The sequence below is a fragment of the Typopeltis vanoorti genome, chromosome 20 (assembly GCF_054136105.1).
Source record: "Typopeltis vanoorti isolate ZY-2024b chromosome 20, IOZ_Tvanoo_1.0, whole genome shotgun sequence".
Classification (NCBI taxonomy): domain Eukaryota; kingdom Metazoa; phylum Arthropoda; class Arachnida; order Uropygi; family Thelyphonidae; genus Typopeltis; species Typopeltis vanoorti.
In genome coordinates, this window is record NC_143568.1 from 27,024,470 (window position 1) to 27,033,199 (window position 8,730).

The window sequence follows — 8,730 nt, forward strand, 5'->3', positions numbered from 1 at the left end:
TATATTTCTATCGTCTAAGGCACTTTGTACCATATCAATCCACCTATATCTTGGTCTTCCTCTGGGTCGTTTTCCTGCCAACCTCGCAGAGAACACTTGTTTTGCTAATCTTTCCTCTCCCATTCTATTTAAGTGACCATACCATCTGAGATTAGCTCTGCTAACGCATTCCTGGATGCTGACAATGTCAAGTTCTTTCCTAATATCCTCATTTTTAATATGATATTGTCATTGATGCCATCTGTTCATGCCTCTAATCTTTCTCAGGACTCTCATATCTGCGGTCTCTAGTCTTTGGTCAAGTGTTTTACTTCTGACCCAGCTCTCAGATCCATAAGTTAAAATTGGTTTGAACACAGTCTTGTATACAGCTAATTTAGTGTTCCGACTAATTTCTTTCTTATTCCATATGAATTTATTCAATTGACTTCCCACGATACACGCTTTGCTGATTCTGTTGTCTATTTCTATATTTAGTTTACCATCTTCAGTAAAAATTGTGCCTAAGTAGCTGAAATGTTTTACTTGTTCCACAGGTTCTCCATTCACAACACAGTTGACATTTTCAATGATTTTGCCTATTTTCATTGTCTTTGTCTTTTTATTGCTGACCTTCATACCATATCTATTACAACAGCTATTTAATTTAGTCAGAGAATCTTGCAGACTTGTAGCGGATTTATTTAGAAGTATAATATCATCCGCATCAAGCAAAGAGCGGACATTAACATCTCCAATTTTGATATCAGGTTTAATACCACATTCCTTCATAATGTGATCCATATAGATAATGAATAACAGAGGGGATAATGTACATCCTTGTCTCACACCAGATTTAACATTAAGCCATCTTCCTGTACTTCCTTCAATTCTAACTGCTGACTCACAACTCAAATAAAGACTAAATATTGCTTGATATAATGCCCCATTGACACCATATAACTGCAGCGTATTGAAGAGCTTCTCTCTTGGCACCTTGTCATATGCCTTTTCCAAATCGACAAAACTTAAATACAGATCTTTGTTATATTCCCATGCTTTCTCGACTATTTGTCGTAAAGTGAAGATCTGATCCTGACAGCCTCTATTTGGCCTGAATCCAGCTTGTTCTTCACCAAGCTTTTCTTCCACAATTCTTCTCAACCGTTTCTCAAGTATACTTGCATAGATCTTGCCAGGAACACTCAGTAGGGAAATACCTCTGTAATTCTCACATTCAGTTTTATTTCCCTTTTTATATATGGGTACTATGAGAGCTCTACTCCAATCATCGGGAATTCGTCCCTCTGTCCAGGCTTTCTGAACTATGCAGTGCAGCCACTGTAAGACTCTTATACCACCATACTTCAGCATTTCTGGTCGAATATCATCTACTCCTGCTGCCTTTCCACATTTCAAGCCTTTGATGGCTTTTTCTACTTCAAGTATGGATATGTATTCCTGACTGCATGCCTGGTCAGTGTTTTTTATCACCGTGCTGTCATCACTGCTTGTTTCATTTAGCAGTTTTTCAAAGTAATTACTCCATACTTCAAGGATATCTTTTTCTCCTGTTTTCATTTCACCTTTATCATCTCTAATTCCTTTTACAGCACTCTTTCCTCCATTCCTAAGCTTCTTCAACAACCTCCAGAATATTTTGCCACTTTATTGATATTTATTTTCTATATTATTGCCAAAGTCTTCCCATGACTTTTGTTTAGCTAGTTTTACACACTGTTTAGCTTTCTTACATTTGTCTCTGTATTCTGTAAGAGTAAAAGCTGACTTATTTGCCAGGAACTTTTGATATGCTTTCTTCTTTTCCTTCACTTCCTCTTTAACTTCCTGTGTCCACCAGGGAGTTCTGATTTTTTTATCCTTGCACATAACCTCACCACATGCCTCTCTGGCAGAATCAATCAATGTTTCCTTCAGAGTTTGCCATTGAATCTCCAAGGTTTGATTCCTGTTCTCAAACTCTTTCATTTTCTTTTCAATAATCTTTCTGTATTTTAGTCTACAGTTCACATCTGAGAGCTGCTCAACTTTTATTCGCTTTAAAACTTTCTTACATGTTATTCTTTTCAATATGAAATTCAATTTTATCCTGCTCAAGACTAAATAGTGATCACTTCCAATTTCAAATCCTCTGTACACTCTGGTGTCCTGCACCAGGGAGAAAACATCACTATCAACAATAACATAGTCAATGAGACTTTTCTTATTCCTAGCCTCTTCTCTCCATGTGAATTTGTGCACATTTTTATGTTGGAACATGGTGTTAGTAATAACCAGTCCATGTCCTGAGCAGAAATCCAACAGATATTTGCCATTATTATTAGCTTTGCTCTTTTCTCCAAATTTTCCCAGAATATTTTTGTATGTCTCACAATCATTTCCTACTCTACTATTTAGATCCCCAACAAGGACCAACTTTTCCTTTTTCATTGTGTCAGTTGCTTTTTCTAAAGCCTCAAAAAATTCCTCCACTTCTACCTTAGTAGAACCTTCTGTGGGACCATAGGCACAAATAAGTCTCATTGTCCAGTTCCCCATTCTCATATTTGCCCACATTACTCTACTTGAGACTGACTGCCATTCAAGAAGATTAGCCTCGTATTTTGTGTTGAATACTATGGCTACTCCTTCTTTTCCTTGATTGTCATTGCCTGAATATAACATTTTGTATTTATTGCTCAGAAAGATGTCACCAGTTTTGGTCTTTTTTGTTTCAGTCACCCCTATTATGTCGATCTGGTACTTATCTAATTCCTCAGCTAGCTCCATTTCTTTGCCATTCAGGCTTCTTACGTTGATAGTACCGATCTTTAACTCTGGTGATGTTGAGTTGGGGTTTGTTTTCAGATTTGTTCCAGTAGCTGACATTTCGCTGTTCGCCCTGGTTCCCTGGCGAAAACAACGGGGGCCTTGTTTAACCGGGCGACGCCCCAGCCGGCATGAAATTTTGTCATGTTGTACCATCATTTTTTATTTTGGTTTAACCAATAAGAATACAATTTGGTCGGCTAAATCCCAAATTGCCAGCCCATCCTCGTTCGTTCAGTATCAAAGTAGATACCCAACAGGGTGCACCACAAGAAGGTGAGGATTGGACATTAGGTCAGAAGCCCTGGTCGGTTCTCCGCATTCCTTTAAAGGCTATGTGGAGGTCTCCTCTCAGTTATACAGCTTTGACCCTTAAGCACCCCGTTTCATAGTGTTTGTACATTTATTGTGGATTTCCCCCTAAGTTTGTTTCAGCAGTTATTCTAGTTGGAGTTGTGTAATGGATTTCACTATTTACATAAAAAGCCAATGCAACTTTCATTTGTAATGTGATCCATATAACATTGGACCTTATTTTGTATTGTTTTACTTTGGACACCATTTTTCTCTAAGTCCTACTGATATAAAATTTAAGTACAAGCTATAAATTGCTGAGTATAATGTTACTGTTTTGAAGACTTTTCCAGATATTCTACTCTTGTATTCCAATGATTTCTTGCCTGTTTTTCTTAAAGTAAAAATCTTGTCCTGACAAACCTACCTCTATTAGGTTTTGAACCTAACTTCTTTCCAAATTTTTTCTTACCTCTTCTGAAGTATGCTTGCATACATCTTATTGGTCACTCAGCAGAGAAATTTTTTATAATTTTAGATTCAGACATAAAACTTTCATACCTCCATATTTTAATTTTTTTTGATCTAAATTTTTCTAAATCTATTCCAGCTGCTTTGACACATTTTCAGATTTCTTACAGCTTTTTCCATTTACAGTACTGAAAATATATTCATTGGTCACTCACTATTCTGTCATTGCTTCTTTTTAATAATTTTTCAAAGTACCTCTAGATGTTCTTATCTTCGTGTTATCTAGCATGTTCTTATCTTCAATTTTTAGTTTACTTTTTTTGTCATTTGATTCCTTTTCAACTATTCTTTCCTCAATTTATAAGCTTTTCCAATAGCCTGAAAAGCATTTTGCTACCTCCGTGGTTGATATTTACTGTTTATATTCTTCCCAAACTCTTTGTATAACTACTATTTTTGTTTAGACACTTGTACATAAATTTTTTTTTCCCCTTCTCTCGTATAAGGTACATTCTGACTTACTTACCAGGAACTTTTATTTCTTTTTTCCAACTGCATCTTTAAAACATGAAGTTCTGATTTTGTCTATTCTTCTACATAGGATATTTCTAGCTGAGTCTGTAAATTTTTGTTCTTGTTTTCAATCCCCCCCCCCATCAGTTCACCTTGCATATTACAGGGTGTTCGGGATAAATTTGACATATTTATAATTAATTATATTTTTCCGTAAGTTACATGTATTAACACACACTTATCTTCATTTAAAAGTTTGGACCCTTCTTCATTCATATACAAGATGTCAGAAAGGATGGATAGCTGGAACCCACCTGAATCATGGAAGAGAATAACTTGTATCATGATGATTCGTGCCTGCCATCAAAATAAGGATATTATGACTGCTGCCCAATGCTCCCTGAATACAGTAAAAACAATCAGGCATGAACTAGAGACTTGCAATGGTGACTACGAGGATGTAGCAAGAAGAAAGATCCCTAGCAGACGATCTGATTGCGTTCGTACAGCAGAATTCCTCGCAAATCTGCAGGAACAGGTGTTGAAGAACCCTGGCATTGGAATTCGGGCTTTGTTCGTGGAGTTGCTAACTGTAGTCAAGCCCTGGATAACAAGGGTAGCCAATGGTAGGCCGTATGTATGGCAGCAGGATTCGGCCCCTTGCCACACCTCTGGGAAAAGTCAAAAATGGTTGTCTGAAAATTTCTACGACTTCACCAGTCCAAATGTTTGGCCTCCAAACTCCCCAGACCTTAACCCCATGGATTATTTTGTATGGGGTGCAGTTGAAAAAGACACCAATCGCACTTCCAGTAATACAAAAGCCCAGTTAATGGATAAAATTAAAACAGTTTTTGCGGCCCTTCCCAGGGAGACTGTAGCATCAGCTTGTTCGAGGTTCCGAAGCAGAATTGAAGCTGTGATCAATGCTAATGGTGGTTATTTTGAGTAAATCTTGTTGATAGTGTTGTAATTAACTCTGCCTGTAATGTTTTTTTGTCAATTCATTAAATTTAATAGATACAAAGAAGATTTTCTTTTTCCTTACGAAACTGTCAAATTTATCCCGAACACCCTGTATATGCAGTACTTATTCTTGTTCTGCTAACTAGATAATTACTTTCTATTTCGAATCCCTTATATATTATATTCTGAACTAGCCTTGAAGATATTGCTGTCAATAACTTATTTATGCATGTCTTTACATTAGAATGTGGTATTGGTAATGACTAGTCCGTGTGACAAGAATTCCTCTTTTACAAATTTTTACCACTCCCGCTCCCTTCCAAGAAGTGTGACCTATAGGAATGAAGTGTTGGTGTTTTATTCCTTCTGGAAAATAATATGGAAAAGACTGTTCCAGAGGATAGAAGAGGAAAATGAAATTGGTTCTCAGTGCATTTGGAGATGAAATTGTATGTATGCAGATGTTGACTAGTAATAACTGATTGTGTTCCTACTTGATCAGAGGAAAGTGATGGCTAGTTCAGTGGCGTATTGTCCATAGAAATATATAGAAATAACTACAGAAAAGACATTAATGTAGAAACAGTGTCTATGGGGAAAAGAAAACATAGGGAGTTCAGTGCGAGAGGATGGGGATATTTCTTAAAACCAATAGCTCTTTTCTAGATAGTTAAGCATTCTAAGAAAAGTTTTTGCTGTGCTATCCTAATTGTGAGAACATTATTTTACAATTGAGGCGGATTTGGGATTGATTTATGATGTGTTAGGAGTTGAGTAGAATAGATCTATAGTTAAGAATGAAAAAGAATAAAGCTTTTTTTTTTTTTTTTTTGAGACTAAATGACTATACATGTAGTATGTTTATTCCAAGAATGACTAGATGTGAAAGTCAACCCAAGAAGAGAAAACTGATTTTAGTTTGAGAATAGAATGTTATAAAAGTGAGGCTTTTTTTGAATAAAACAGGATTGTGTTTCATCATCAGATTCCTGATATGTACCCTCAAGATATGTACAGAATAATTATGATAGTTTACATGAAAAAGTTACACCATTACTAACTTCCAATCAACAATTTTCTTCTGAGTTAATCTGTTATGTCAAGATTCCAATATTATGAGATCTCATATTTCTGTCTTTAAGGTGCTTTTCACTGTATTGATCCATCTACATCTTGGTCTTCTTCTGGGTCTTTTTTTCCTGCCAACCTGGCAAAGAATACTTGTTTTCTTAATTTTCCTTTCCCATTACATTCTGTTTAAGTCACCATACCACCTAAGATTAGCTTTACTAACACATTCTGGAATGCCAACAGTGGCAAGTTCTTTCCTAATATCCTTGTTTTTAATATGATACTGCCATTGATGCCTCAGTCCCCTAATCTTTTTCAGAACTCCAGTCTTTGGTCAAGAGTTTTTTATTTCTAACCCAGCTCTCAGATCCATAAGTTAAAATTGGTTTGAATACTGTCTTGTATACAGTTAATTCAGTGTTTTGACTAATTTCTTTCTTATTCTATATAAATTTATTTAGCTGACTTCCTACCATACCAACTTTAATTCTGTTGTCTATTTCCATATTTAATTTGCCATCTTCACTAAAAATTCAGTCTAAATAGCTGAAATGTTTTACTTGCTCTATAGGTTCACTATTCCAGATACAATTGATGTTTTCATTGTTTCTGCCTATTTTCATTCTTTTTATTGCAGATTTTCATACCAAATTTATTACAACAGTTATTCAATTTAGTCAGGAAATCTTGCAGGCTTGTACTGGATTTATGCAGAAGTATATCACCTGCATAAAGTCAAGAGCTAAGATTAATATTACTAATTTTGATATCAGATTTAATACCACTTTCTTTCATAACGTGATCCATATAATAATGTGTACCCTTGTTGCATATTATTATATGGATCATATGATTTTACCTCAAACCATCTTCCTGTACCTCTAACTGCTGACTTACAAAAAAAAAAAGACTATTTCTTTATGTTCCAATTATACCATATAACTGTAGTGCTTTGAAGACTTTCCTCTTGGCACCTTGTCATATGCCTTTTTTTTTCCAGATCAACAAAACTTAAATACAAATCCTTGTTATATTCCCAAGATTTCTCAACTAGTTGTCTTAAAGTGAAAATTTGATCCTGACAACCTCTATTTAGCCTGAATCCAATTATTCTTCACCAAGTTTCCCTTCCACAATTTTTCTTTGCCATTTCTCAAGTATTCTTGTATAAATCTTACCAGGAACACTCAGTAATGAAACTAATGAAACAGCTCTGGAATTCTCATATTCAGATTTATTTCCCTTTTTAATAGATGGGTAGTATGAGATCTGCTCCAATCATCTGGAATTCAACCCTCTGACTGGACTTCTGAATTATGCAGTGCAGCCCCTATAAAACTTTTATACCTCCATATTTGAACATTTCTGGCTGAGTTTCATCTATTCTAATCCACATTTCAGGTTTTTGATTTTTTTTTTCTACATCAAGTATGGATGTGTATTCTTGAACTGCATTCCTGTGGAGTTTTCTATCATTCTGACACTGCTTGTTTTTAATTTAGCAGTCTTTCAAAATAATTACTCCAGACAATAATATCTTTATCTTCAAATTAAATAAAGATGTCAAGAAATTATATTCTTGGTTTAATTCTTTATCCAAGTGTAAGCAAACAAAGTTTGCACATGAACTAACTTCCTAACTCCTATATAGAAGCTAATGACTTCACATCACTTGCCTTAGTATCCCATAATGCAAAGAACATGGACATGTATAATGCCATGCATATAGGAACGGTCACTACTCAGATCGGTTTTGCCCTTTGTTGAGGTCCCATCAGTGGAAGCCAGACCTAGAAGTGAACCCAGAAGTTTCAAGTAATGCAGAACTCAATTTCCATATACAAGTGGTCAAAAAGATGGGATACTAAGGCAAGTGATATGAAGTCATTAGCCTCTATATATGAGTCGCCCAGTCGTGAAGTTACTTCACACCAAACTTTGTTTGCTTACACTTGGATAAAGGATTAACCCAAGAATATAATTTCTTGGCATCTTTAATTTATAGTATAACCAAGTAGAAAAACTTTCAACATCTATCTCTAATCCAGTATTTTAATAAGGTGTGACACCTTTTGGCTACTTATATATGGAAATATGGCTTCTGCATTACTTCAACCTTGGTATCACTTCTGGCTCTGGCTCCTGTGCAGAAGTGGTTACTGTGATTTTGCTCTTTTAAGGTTTTGCCTTGGGAAAGTGTTTGAGCATCCGGGAATACATAAAAGCAAAGCATTATGCATCGCTGTAAGGATATGTACTTTGCATTATGGGATGCTAAGGCAAGTGATGTGATGTCATTAGCTTCTATATGAGTTGAAGTTAGTTTGTGCGCAAATTGTTTGCTTACACTTAGGTAAAGGATCGAACCAAGAATATAATTTCTTGGCATCTTTAATTTATAGTATAATCAAGTGGAAAAACTTGCAACATCTGTATCTTCAGTTTTCATGTCATCTTTAACATGTGATTCCTTTTATAGTATTTTCCCTCCATTTCTAATCTTTTTCAATAGCCTCCATAATATTTTGCCATCTTTTTGATATTTATTTTCTATGTTCTTGCCAAAGTCTTCCCATGATTTTTGTTTAGCTAGGCTTACACTGTGCT